Source organism: Trichosurus vulpecula, chromosome 7 (assembly GCF_011100635.1).
Source record: "Trichosurus vulpecula isolate mTriVul1 chromosome 7, mTriVul1.pri, whole genome shotgun sequence".
In the NCBI taxonomy this organism is placed as follows: Eukaryota; Metazoa; Chordata; class Mammalia; order Diprotodontia; family Phalangeridae; genus Trichosurus; species Trichosurus vulpecula.
Window position 1 is genome coordinate 258,017,961 of NC_050579.1, and position 13,902 is coordinate 258,031,862.

At 39.9% G+C, this 13,902-nt stretch overlaps 1 protein-coding gene across 1 annotated transcript in view; it reads right to left on the bottom strand.

The window, feature by feature from the left end:
• The window catches only part of PIK3R5 (phosphoinositide-3-kinase regulatory subunit 5), a 90,596-nt gene extending 89,000 nt beyond the window's left edge, over nt 1-1,596 (bottom strand). The window contains exon 1 of the mRNA XM_036769369.1: nt 1,475-1,596. The gene's annotated coding sequence lies outside the window, so the exon portion shown is untranslated. The remainder of the gene's footprint in view (nt 1-1,474) is intronic.
• Between the last annotated feature and the right edge of the window lie 12,306 nt (nt 1,597-13,902).

Sequence of the window (13,902 nt, forward strand, 5' to 3'; positions counted from 1 at the left end):
GAACAACAAACCCCTCCAGTATTTTTGCCAAGAAAACCCCAAAGGGGTCATGAAGAGTTGAACACCACTGAAAAACTGAACAACATTACCTATCAATATTATTTTGTATTTAGCTTGTATGTACCAATTTATAAATATGCTCCTATTAGAATGGAAGTTTGTTGAGAAGAGGGACTATTTTTACTTTACATTTGTATCTCCAGTATTTAGCATAATGCATAGGCATAGTAAGCATATTAATAAATAGTAAGCAGATTAATAAATACTTATCGATTGTTGATTCTCGGATGCTTGCACAATTAGTAAGGATATGATCAGGCACTTGTGCTGGCTTCAAATCCAGGGCTATATAAATATTAGCTATTACTAATAATAATAACAATAATTTCCTTTATACCAAGGGAGAGGAATAGTGGCTTACCTGGGCACGTCACCTACCCCTCCCCTTTTAAAGTCCTTGGGTTAAGGAATTATATCTCCAGAAAATCCCACTTAAAATGCAAATATGTCACTAGGTTTGGAGAACACATTAAGTAAGTTACAGAATTATAGCTTTCCTGAACTAAAAAGGAATTTTAGAGATCACGTCACTGTTCTGGGCCTCAGTTTCTTTGTGTGTAAGAGGATGGTGTTGGACTAGCCGATCTCTAAGCTTCTTACCAGCTTGTCTAGTCTGCAATTCTATAAAAATGCTGCAAGTCTTAGAGTAATGTCTCTGAAGTCAGAAGCCCTGGATTCAAATTCTGCTCGAAAAGCTTACCTCCATGAATGACCTGGACTACTTCAGGCTTCCAGATCTAGATGTATGAATCTATGATGTTTGAACTGATTGTTTCATAAGTTGAGAATTATACCCTCAGAGAATGGGTTAAGGTAAATTGAGATGGAGACACTGAGTCACGGCTTGTGGATTTTAAAAACTAAGAAGGGATTTTTAAAGATAAATTTGGCCTTTTAACAATTTTGCCTAACTATATTCCACGCCTCTACCTTCCCCCTCCACTCCGACCCCACCCCCGACATATGCACTAAGGCTTGTTAACTAACTTTGGACCACATCCTGTACTTTTCAGCTCCTCTTCCTTTTTCTTCCTAAGTCTCCCCTTCCTCCTGAACTCATACATTGAGTCTGGGCTCACCGGGCCTGGGTCACTCAGTTTCATCAACTACCTCAATTTGAGAGTCCAGTCCATGTAACTTAACGTCGCTAGGCTTTTTATCTATACCCACACATGCATTTAAAATAGAAGCTAAATTAGGCGGCTGCGGAGGTCGGGGTGGGAGAGGAGAGATTTAAAAAGCAAGCTCCTAAATCCTCGGTCCTCTGCAGTCTCCAGCCTCCATCCCTCCCTATACCACTCCCTCCCCACTGTTTGAAGTCATCTATCACCCCCACTCCCCCCCACACATCTAGTCCCCAAGACCTGCTCCCCCGGGCACCAGGCCCCAGGCTCGGCCGCCCTTGCCAACACACCTGCTGCCCGGGCCGGGCACTTTGCCCATCCTCTAGGTGGAGTGGCTCCCGGCTCGTTCTCTGGCTACAGTCTGTGTAGCTGCGCTTCGGCGCCAACCATAGCTCCGAACACCCTCGACTGATCCCAGACTCCTTCTGCAGCCAACTGTGGCCCTCTTAGTCTGAATTGCGGGGGCAGGGGCATCTAGCCTCGGGCCAGACCTTCCAGCCCCACCCAGCCGTCGCGTCTCGCCCCGAAATGGGGCGGAGTGGAGCTGACTGGAGTCCCGAAGCTTTCTTGCTGCCACGCCCTGCAGTTGAAGCTTTGGGTGCACAATGACTACCCTGGCGGGGAAAAGAGGCCCGGGTTAGCGGAACCCAGCCCGGACTCTCACGGACTTCGGGATTCTGTGCTCTCCAGTTGCCCACTTTCTAACTCAAGCCACCACCCTCACCCCGCCCCCTGCCCGTCTCAGGAAGGTTCCGTTCTCTGCCTATCAGGGGATTAGATGCAACTGGGGAAATAACTGGGAAAGAGACTTGCATCGATTCATCCAACAGAATAAAAGTACCACCAGCATCCCAAATCCCAAGACCCTGAGAAGCTGGATCACTGGCCCCAAAACTTTTGAATAAGTAGGGTGGCATAACCCGAGAGAGCATTTAGTGTCCGTAGCGAGCGATAAGGGAAGAAAGAGGAAGCTAGAGAGTCTGCTTCCTTATGCTCCTGCCCAGCTCCCCCACTTCCTCCTACCACTTCCATTTTCTTTCAATAGGTGCGTTTTCCGTCTAGTACACTCTGCTTCCCCCATTCCCACCCCCACCCCTATCTGTCCCCTTAACCTTCAGCTGGACCTGGAGTCAGGAGACAAGTGCTACTCCATGACCTGCCACTAAATTGCTGCTCAGTGTTTGTCTAGGTCACTTCCCCTCTTCAGCCTCAAAATGAGATTAGACTAAATAATCCTCTTTCCCACCTCTCTTTCCCACTCCCACTCCCCCGTCCCAGACCCTGCTGCCACTCTACTCTACGCCTACTTTCACCACTTCGAAGCATTTCTGGATATCCGGGGTTATATCCAGGAATATCCCGGAATATATCTTGGAAAATATCCAGAATTACAGGGGTCCTAAAGACTCTGTGACCTGCTCTTCACAACTTCCGCACAACAACATCTCACTTCAAATCACTCCATTTTGTGGGAAAGAAGAAAAAGATAACTGTTATTGCTAATCTTCAAAAAAGAAAGCTAAGGTACAAAGATACGAGGGGAGGAAGCTTGGAATAAGAGGTTCAAGAGTACAGATGTCCCAACCCCAATACACAGCCTAAGCAAGTGGACCCGTTGACGGAAGGATCACTGGATCTTGGGTTGGAAAGAAGGTCTGAGTTCATCTAGTCCAACCCCTTTATTTTACAGATGGAGAAACTGAGGCCAAGAAAGAGGAATGCTGAGGTTAGGGGCTCCTTTGTCTAAAGCTAAATCCCTTGAGTGCTCTGAGATTCAGATAATAGTAAATTATAAGGCCAACCCTGATGAACTCTTACAGGTCTTCTATCTCTGTCATTGCTGATGCTGGTGTATCAGAGTTAGACTGAAATGGAGAGCCAAGGTACTTGTACATTTCTGCTTCCGTTTTCAGATCTATGTGCCAGTGATCACGTTAAAGAGCTATATCTTGTATGAATACAAAGTTAAAATAAGGCCAATCCTTTTCCCAACCTAGGATTCGGCTATGTATTTCCACTCATGTGCCTAGCACAATGCTTTGCACACAGTAAATGCTTAATAATTGTTTGTAAGAGGTAGTGTGATGTTATGACAAGATCTATAGATTTGGGAATCAGCGGACAAGGTTTAAGTCCTAAGTGTTTTATGCTTGCATAACCTTGAAATATCATTGACCCTCTCTGGACTTCAACATCCTCACCTGCAAAATGATAAGGTTGGCCTTGATCATCTCTCTGAAGCCCATTTTCAGCTCTATAAAATATATGATGCTATTTTGTATCAAAGTATACCCACAGAGCCCTCTAAAGGAAGTGATACCTCACATTTCAAAACAGGCTGAGACAGTATATAACCACCCCCTTCAGTAAAATTAAGCAAAGGTAGCTTACACCACAACTTTAGCCCAAGATTTCTAAGGTCAACTATGAGGTTATTTTCTGTAGAAAAACCTAAAGATGTGGACATAGGTGATTTTGCCCTTCCTGGTACATTAAATAGCAGGCTCATAAAATTCTGGAGTTGGAAATGAACATCTAGTCCAATCCTTACCCAAAAAGGAATCTGCAGGACAACATTTGGAATGAGTAGTCATCTAATCTCTTTTCAAAGGCCTCCAAGGAGAGAGTAGTCACTACCTTTCGAAGGGGGGCATTTTACTTATGATAGATAACTCTACTTGTTAGGAAGTTGCTGTATTAGTAATTAAGGTGGGACTTTTTTTTTTTTTTTACTGTTTTCTCTTTTAGCACTTACTTAATCAAGTGCCCTTGAAAAGTCTGGCCTTTGTTCCTTTGATTAATTAGGAGTCTTTGACAACCTCCTTGCCTCAAGGGAAAGCCTGGTTTGCATGGGTTTGAGTGACATGTTTGTGACTATCAGAGGCTTTTAGGCCACAGTGGGTTTAAGTCCCAGGTCACTTGGGTTTGAGTCACATATTGTGACGCCCTTTGACCCTGAACAAGATATATAAACCCAGAGGTTGGCATTCTCCCTTGGGGCTCTCAGTCACTGGAAGAGTGGCATGGGTCTCTGGACAGCCATTTAAGAGCCCCTGGCTTGTAAACGCAGATGTTGATGCTTTTCTGGTAACTATGAATTGTGATCTGGTCTGTTTATATTGTGTATGTTTGTAATTTGTTTGTATTTGCTCTGAAGTTCAGGTTGCTGGCTTTTCCTCCTGAACTAACTGAATGATATTTGTATGTTGGATTAAAGTAAGATTGTTAACCCCTTAAAGTTACTTTCCTTAAATCAAAGAACCTGTGTTAGCGGCTTTCTGTGTGCTGGTTGTTGGTTTTACACAGCCACTGTAGCTGCTAGTCGAATCGTTGCAACGGTTGCCCATATCAAGATATATTTACATCTTTGCATCTTCTACTCATGACTATTGAGTCCATATAAAATAAGCCTAACACATTTTCCACTAGAGCCCTGCAAAAACTCAAAGACAGCTATCATGACTCCCTTAATTCTTAAAAACAAAACAAAACACAACAAAAAACATGCAAATACAACTTCCCCAAAGGAGGTAGAAACAGAAAGCATCTTGAGCTGAAAGTAGGGGAAGCGAATACTAGTTTTACAAGGGTCCTTAGAAACATCTGTTCCAACTCCCACATTTTACAATGAAAAAAAAAATACAGTCCTAGAGTATAATTTGTCTAGAGCCACATGGTTAATTCAGAAATAAGATTGACTTCCAGGTCCTCTAGTATGCAATTCATGGTACTCCTTCTTTAGGACTCAATGGACATATATAGCAATAAAGTAGAACGTGGAAGTGCTATATGAGGGATAGGAATGTTGTAGAATCCAAAAGAGATAGGTCATTCCTGGTTTGGAAGGAATAAAAGAATAATCCCAAGTTCAGATTCCTAGAACACTTTATGAAGCTACCCTTATGAAGTAGTTATTCTTATTTTACAAATGCAGATATTGAGGTTTAGAGAGTGTAAGTAACTTAAAGCACCAATACAGTTGAGATATGTCAGAGTCAGGACTGAGATCCAGGTATTTGGGTTACAAATTTTTCCAAAGACACATTCATCCATATGGCTTCATGTACTAGATGGCATTGGTGCTGGGTCTTTATGGAAATGTACAGAAAAGAGGGTGATAGTGCCGCTGTACTCTGACTAGGTCAGATCAGACCACATCTGGAGTGCCATATTTTTAGGAAAAACATAAGAAATTCAATAGTTTTTTTAATAAATGAATAAATAATAGTGAAATACTAGGAAGGTTTTAGGACTGAGGGCTGGAGTGGCTGGTAGCAAAATAATTGTAGCAAGCAATTAAGTAACATGAAACTGTGGTGAGAAGGGTTTGAGCTTGGTTGCGGCCTGCAGGTGGGTTCCAGAATTGAAAGAAAGGGAGTGGATTTTGTGTGAAGTTTTGAGGGAGACCCTGAGAAGGGCTGAGATTCTAGGCAGAAATGGAATTCTATGTGGAAGAAAGGACTTGGGACTGACAGGAGGGCAATGTTGGAGCACTTCGGCTCAGTGCTTCAGCACCAAACTCACTGACTGGTTGCTGTTCAAACAAATGACTGGATTCGGCTCATGAGCAGTGAAACTTACAAAACATTAAAGAAACAACTACTACTTCTAAGAAATGAGAATTATGAGATATCAATAGAAGCATTAGAAGACATGAACTGATGCAGAGTGGAGGAAGCAGAACCAGGAAAAACAGTATGAATATTGGAAACAACAAGTAAACAAAATCCCTGAACATTGTGTAATTATGTTGACCAAGTTTGGCACTGGAGAAGAATTGACTATATGAACATCCTTCCTCTTTTCAGAGAGGTAGGGATCACTATAGGAATGGAATAACATCTATACTGTCATAAGATTGATAAATCTGAACTAACTTTCTGTCTGTCTCTCTCTCTCTCTCTCTCTCTCTCTCTCTCTCTCTCTCTCTCTCTCTCCTCTTCTCCCTCCCTTTAATGATTTGGTATAAGGGAGGAATAAATTTTGAAATTTTGAATGCTGTGGATAAGTTCACTTACCTTGACAGTATACTTTCCAGGGATGTACACATAGATGATGAGGTTAATGCCAGAGCTAGTTCAACACTTGGGAGACTCCAACAGAAAGGGTGGGAGGGAAGAAGTATTAGATTGCCTATCAAACTGAAGGCCTACAGAAATACTATATTGACTTCATTGTCGTATGCCTGTGAAACCTGGACAGTCTACCAGCACCATGCCAGGAAACTGAATCACTTCCATTTGAATTGTCTTAGGAAGATTCTGAAGAGCACCAGGCAGGATAAGGTACTGGACATTGAGATCCTTTCTCAAGCTGAACTGCCAAGCATTCAAACTCCACTGCAGAGAACACGACTCTGATGGGTTGTCCATGTTGTTCAACTGCAAAATGTATATTTGCCTGAAAGACTCTTTTATGGAGAACTCAAACAAGGCAAGCATTCACGCAGAGGTCAGAAGAAGCAATACAAGCACACTCTCAAGGTCTCTCTGAAGAACTCTGGAATTGATTGTGAGACATGGGAGACACTGGCACAGGAGCCCCCAGCATTGACATGCCCCTATCAAAGAAGGTGCTGTGTTCCACAAGCAAAGCAGAATTACAGCAGGTCAAAGAAATGCAAGATGCACAAATTTAAGGACATCTCCACCCCAAGTGTTCATATGGACACTTTGTGCCCAACCTGTGGTAGAGACTTCTAAGCTCGTATTAGTCTGATCAGTCACAGTCAGATATGCTCTACCTTGACCCCATGTCATTTTGGTCGCTTTTGATCATGAAGGACAATGTTAACAGGATTTTTCTCAGCCAATCTCTAACCTGAGACTGAAAAACAGCAGGCCAGAGACGAAGTGCCAGTAATCAGGTAGCTGTCTAATTAATTAGTATCATTATGAGGAACAGTTTTGTAAATTGGAAATTCTCCTCCTAATCAGAATTCCACCTTGCTGAAGCGAAGACAGATTACATGCATGAGTCACAAGTTCAAACTGAGTCCCATTAGGTTCCAACCTCCTAATTATACAGACAAAGCTGAGGGAGAAGGGGCTGCCATAAAATAACACCGATAACTTGTGAGAGACAATCTTGTCACTTGTTTGCCGTATAGTAGATATATCACCTGTTGTTCCCCAGATCTTACTCAACATAACCTCCCCCAAGCTTGGGATCTATTTCTTCTGGGCTCAGTTTACTCACACATTACCCTCTTTGCATTAGTTGTCTATTATGCATTTTTGTTCATTTTTTTACCTTAATACAGAAATTTGTTTATTCTCAGCCCTCAGCTTTGATCATAACCTTTTCCCCTTATGCATTCGTTATTATCAAGTCCCTTGATATTAGCTTCTAATTTGGGTATTATTTAGCCTTACTCCCACTCCCACCCCTCATATGAGGAAACTCCTTCCTTTCCTTATTCCTCAAGTACTTTCATGTACACACACACACACACACACACACACACTATATATATATATATATATATATATATATATTTGTTCTAATTGGCCAAACCCCACATTATCTCCCACCCCAATTGTGAACATGAGAAAACTAAGTCCATTACAAATGTGTATAGTTTATCATAAAAAATATTTCCCCATTGGCCATATCAAAAAACGTGTTTATCCCATTCAGCACTTGGAGTCCTTCACCTCTCTATTATGAGGTGTGTAGCAAGTTACATAATCAGTTCTTTGAAATCATTGTTAGTAATTATGTTAATAAGAGTTCAGCATTGTATTCCATCACATTTTGTATACCATTAACATGTTTATTAATTTCCCATTTTATGGGCACATATCCCCTTAGATTTCCATTCTTTGCCACTTCAAAAAGAGTGATAAATATTTTTATACATCTTTAGAATTTGTTTGCTTAGGGCTACATCATCCCTTAATTTGTTTGCCCTCTAATTCCCCCTCCCTGCTTCTCCATTTTCCTTCTTAATTCCTAGTTGAGTAAAATGCATTTCTGTACTCAGCTCTGTGTGTGTGTGTGTGTGTGTGTGTGTGTGTGTGTGTGTGTATTCTTCCTTCTTCTGACCACTTCAGATGAGAGTGAGGTTCAAAAGTCAGCCTCACCCCCCACTCCCTCTTCCTTAGTTGTATAGATGTCTCTCCTAAACTTCCTTTCCCTTCTGCCTTAGTGTATTTCTCTTCCCCTCTTTTTTCATTCATCAGGTCATCAAAACATAACTGAACCTCTGTGAGGCCTTATCCCCTATGACCCTTGATGATGTTAATGTTCAGAAAGAGACAATGTAGCACTTTCCTATATTTGATTATAAGCTGTTTACCCATCCTTATTTAGTCATTGTTCATTTGTGTTTAACCTTTTCATTTTTCTTCACTCCTGTGTTTAAATTTATAAGTTTCCACTTAGCTGTGGCCTTTTCAGCAAGAATGCTTAGAAGTCCTCAATATTTCATCAAATGTCCACTTTTTTTTACCCTGTATCATTATACTTAGTTTTACTGGGTAAGTTATTCTTGGCTATAACCCAATATCTTTTGCCTTCTGAAATATCACATTCTAAGTTCTCTGCTCTTTTATAGAGGTGGTTGCTGACTCATGGATGGTCTTAACTGTCATTCCTCCATCCTTGAATTCTATCTTTCTGGCTGCAAGCTCTGGATTTTGACTATAGTATTTCTGGGAATTTTAATTTGGGGCCTTCTTTTAGGAGGTTAATGGTGGGTTTCTTCTAGTTCTGTTGAGGTTGAGGTGAAGTCCAGACAGGGTTGTTGAGGGGAGGGTACCCCCAAGGACCAGAGTACTAGAGAGGGTCAGATGGTCTGGAATGAATTCGCAGACAAGCATTCTTTAAGTCAAGGTGGCAAAGACTTACTACTCTTTTCAGCAGGCATGAGTTCTTAGGGAACCTGCAACCTTACAGGAGTACAGGTAAAGTTTATATAGGTTAAACTTTAGTAAAACATGTGCCAAATATGTTTATTAGGTGACTCAGGGCAGGATTTGTGAGTGGTTAAGGAATGGTCAGTTCTTAAAGGAACATACACTTTTCATATTTACTGTGCAGGTATCTTACCCAGAGTTCACTGGGAAATAGCCCAATCGGGGGTACATGGAGGTATGGTTTTGGGCCTGAAATGTCACTAAGTCAACTAATGGTCAGGGCTGACTGGGAAATATGCAGGCTGCTCCCATCAATGTCTTGTTAGACAAGATAAATGTAAGGGGGTATACCTATGTGTAAGTCTAGCATGCATATGATAGACCAGTGAGTAGTAAATATCTCTACGACCCAGTACACAGCCAGTTCAGCCAGTACAGAGCTGGTTTAAACTAATAAATTCTACAGGTAAAACTGGCCACTGTATCAGGAAGAGAGATAAGTATTTTGCTAAGGCATGCTGTCCTGTTTTACTAGAGAGAAACTGCTAGAGACAGTATTTTGAGGCCAGGAAAAGATGTGATTTTGGAACCAGATGCGATTTTGGAACTGGGGTACAAGCACAGGCACCCAAGTACCCCATCAGTTCTGCTTTTCCCTCTGATTCCAAGAGATCTGAGCAGTTTTCTCAAGATTTCTTGAAATACAATGTCTAACCTTCTTGGTTATAGCTTTCAGGTGGTCCAATGATTCTTAAATTTTTTTCTGCTCTATCTGTATTCTAGGTCAATTGTTTTTGTTATGAGTTACCTTACACTTTATTCAATTTTGTGATGTGTTTTTGACTGTGTTTTAATATTTTTGCTTCATGGAGTCATTGGCTTCTTTTTTGATTCCAATTTTTAGAAAGTTTGCTGCTTGGGCAAGGTTTTTATACCTCTTGTAACAAGTTGCGTTCCCTTTCCAATTCTTTATTCTATTGCTTTCATTTCCTTTTTATTTTTTCTCAAGTGCTCTCATTCCATTTATGAATTCTTTTTTATTTTTAGTTTTGAACATTCATTTTTATAAGATTTTGAAGTCTAGATGTTCCCCCCTTCCCAAGTCAGCATGAAATCTAATGTAGGCTATATATGTACAATCATCTTGAACACATTCCACATTAGTCATGTTGTGAAAAAAGAATCAGAACAAAAGGGAAAAACCATGAGAAAGAACAAACAAAAAACAACAAAAAAGAGAAAATAGTATGCTTAGATCTGGATTCAGACTCCGTAGTTCATTCTCTGGGTGTGGATAGCATTTTCCATCATGAGTCTCTTGAGACTGTCTTAGATCATTGCATTGCTGAGAAGAGCTAAGTCTATCAAAGACAGTTATCACACAATGTGGCTGTTACTATGTACAAAGTTCTCTTGGTTCTACTCACTTCACTCAGCATTAGTTCATGCAAGTCTTTCCAGGTTTTTCTGAAATCTGCCTGCTCATCATTTCTTATGGAATTTGTACTCCGTTACATTCATATACCACAACTTGTTCAGCCATTCCCCAACTGATGAACATGCTGTCAAATTCCAATTCTTTCCCACCACAAAAAGAGCTGCTATAAATATTTTTATACGTGTGGGTCTTTTCCCCTTTTTTATGATCTCTTTGGGATACAGAACTAGAAGTGGTATTGCTGGGTCAAAGGGTATGCACAGTTTTATAGCCCTTTGTGCATAGTTCCAAATTGCTCTCCAGAATGGTTGGATCAGTTCACAACTCCACCAATACGTTAGTGTTCCAATTTTCCCACATCTTCTCCAACATTTATTATTTTCCTGTTTCTTCATGTTAGCCAATCTGATAGGTGTGAGGTGGTACCTCAGAGTTGTTTTAATTTGCATTTCTCTAATCAATAGCAATTTAGAGCATTTTTTCATATGATTATAGATAGCTTTAATTTCATCTGAAAGCTCCCTGTTCATATCCTTTGACCAATTTGACCAATTTGATCAATTGGGGAGTGACTGGTGAACTTGGCTCAGTTCTCTGGCTGCAAAAATTGTTTCCAAGCTTCCTGCTTCCCTTCTAATCTTGGGTGCATTGGCTTTGTTTGTACAAAATGTTTTAAATTTAATGTAATCAAAATAATCTGTTTTGCATTTCTTAATGTTCTCTATCTTTTGCTTGGTCATAAATCCTTCCATTCTCCATAGATCTGACAGGTAAACTATTCCTTGCTCTTCTAATTTGCTTGTAGTATCACCCTTTACGTCTAAAGAGAAAATAGTATACTTTGATCTGCATTCAGACTCCATAGTTCTTTCTCTGGAAAAACTAACAGAAACCATGCGATTATTTTAATAGCTGCAGAAAAAGCTTTTGACAAAATACAGCACCCATTCCTATTAAAACACTAGAGAGTATAAGAATCAATGGGGTGGTTTTAGACAGATGCTACTTATAATTTTAAGGAAAACTCCATATCAATTGTTAATGATATGGTCAATTACACTGATAGTTTTTCTAATATTTTTTTAAAAGTTTTTTATTTTATTTTACCAGAACACAAATACAAAATAGAGAAAAAAAAATGAAAACATATCATAAACTTAAATATTGAAACTTAAATATAAAGCGAGAAAAAAAAGAAAGCATGTCGTGTGTATAGCAGAACATAGGAGAGGATTCAAAATATGTAACAATAAATTTTCATTTCAAGAAAGCCTGTATGATAAATAATACTCCTTGTGTTGAGAATTGTCCATCTTTTCTTTGCTTCCTTGTGTTTTCTTTTGTTCTTTTCTGTGCACTTTTTTTTAAATACTTTTTTTAAATTTAAATTTATTTATTTAACATATTTGGTTTTGAGCATTGATTTTCACAACAGTTTGAATTACAAATTTTCTCCCCATTTCTACCCTCCCCCCCACTCCAAGATGGCATATATTCTGGTTGCCCTGTTCCCCAGTCAGCCCTCCCCTCTATCACCCCACTCCCCTCTCATCCCCTTTTCCCTTCCTTTCTTGTAGGGCAAGATAAATTTCTACGCCCCATTGCCTGTGTATCTTATTTTTTAGTTGCATGCAAAAACTTTTTTTTTTGTTGTTTTTGAACATCTGTTTTTAAAACTTTGAGTTCCAAATTCTCTTCCCTCTTCCCTTCCCACCCACCCTCCCTAAGAAGTCAAGCGATTCAACCTAGGCCACACGTGTATCATTATGTATAACCCTTCCACAATACTCATGTTGTGAAAGACTAACTACATTTTGCTCCTTCCCAACCCATCCCGCTTTATTGAATTTTCTCCCTTGACCCTGTCCCCTTTCCAAAGTGTTTGTTTTGATTACCTCCACCCCCATCTGCCCTCCCCTCCATCATCCCCCCCCTTTTATTTTTTTTTATCTTCCTCCCTCTTCTTTCCTGTGGGGTAAGATACCCAACTGAGTATGTATGGTATTCCCTCCTCAGGCCGAATCTGATGAGAGCAAGGTTCACTCATTCCCCCCTCACCTGCCCTCTCCCTTCCTCCCACAGAACTTCTTCCTCTTGCCACCTTTATGCGAGATAATCCACCCCATTCTATCTCTCCCTATCTCCCTCTCTCAGTGTGTTGCTCTCTCATCCCTTAATTTCATTTTATTTCTTTTAGATATCTTCCCTTCATCTTCAACTCACCCTGTGTCTGCTCTCTCTCTTTTACATATATATATATATATATACACACACACACATATATATACATACATACACATACATACATATACACATAGATATATACATACATACACATTCACTTATATATATACCTAAACATATATATATATATATATATGTTTATGTATATATATATATGCATATTCCCTTCAGCTACCCTAATACTGAGGTCTCATGAATCATACACATCATCTTTCCATGTAGGAATGTAAACAAAACAGTTCAACTTTAGTAAGTCCCTTGCAATTTCTGTTTCTTGATTACCTTTTCATGCTTCTCTTGATTCTTGTGTTTGAAAGTCAAATTTTCTATTCAGTTCTGGTCTTCTCACTGAGAAAGCTTGAAAGTCCTCTATTTTATTGAAAATCCATATTTTGCCTTGGAACATGATACTCAGTTTTGCTGGGTAGGTGATTCTAGGTTTTAATCCTAGCTCCATTGACCTCTGGAATATCGCATTCCAAGCCCTTCGATCTCTTAATGTGGAAGCTGCCAGATCTTGGATTATTCTGATTGGGTTTCCACAATACTCAAATTGTTTCTTTCTGGCTGCTTGTAGTATTTTCTCCTTGATCTGGGAGCTCTGGAATTTGGCGACAATATTCCTAGGAGATTTCTTTTTGGGATCTATTTGAGGAGGCGATCGATGGATTCTTTCAATTTCTATTTTGCCCTGTGGCTCTAGAATATCAGGGCAGTTCTCCTTGATAATTTCTTGAAAGATGGTATCTAGGCTCTTTTTTTGATCATGGCTTTCAGGTAGTCCAATAATTTTTAAATTATCTCTCCTGGATCTATTTTCCAGGTCAGTGGTTTTTCCAATGAGATATTTCACATTGTCTTCCATTTTTTCATTCCTTTGGTTCTGTTTTATAATATCCTGATTTCTCATAAAGTCACTAGCTTCCACTTGCTCCAATCTAATTTTTAAAGTAGTATTTTCTTCAGTGGTCCTTCGGACCTCCTTTTCCATTTGGCTAATTCTGCCTTTCAAGGCATTCTTCTCCTCATTGGCTTTTTGGAGCTCTTTTGCCATTTGAGTTAGTCTGTTTTTAAGGTGTTGTTTTCTTCAGTGTATTTTTCAGTATTTTTTTGGGTCTCCTTTAGCAAGTCATTGACTTGTTTTTCATGGTTTTCTCGCATCCTTCTCATTTCTCTT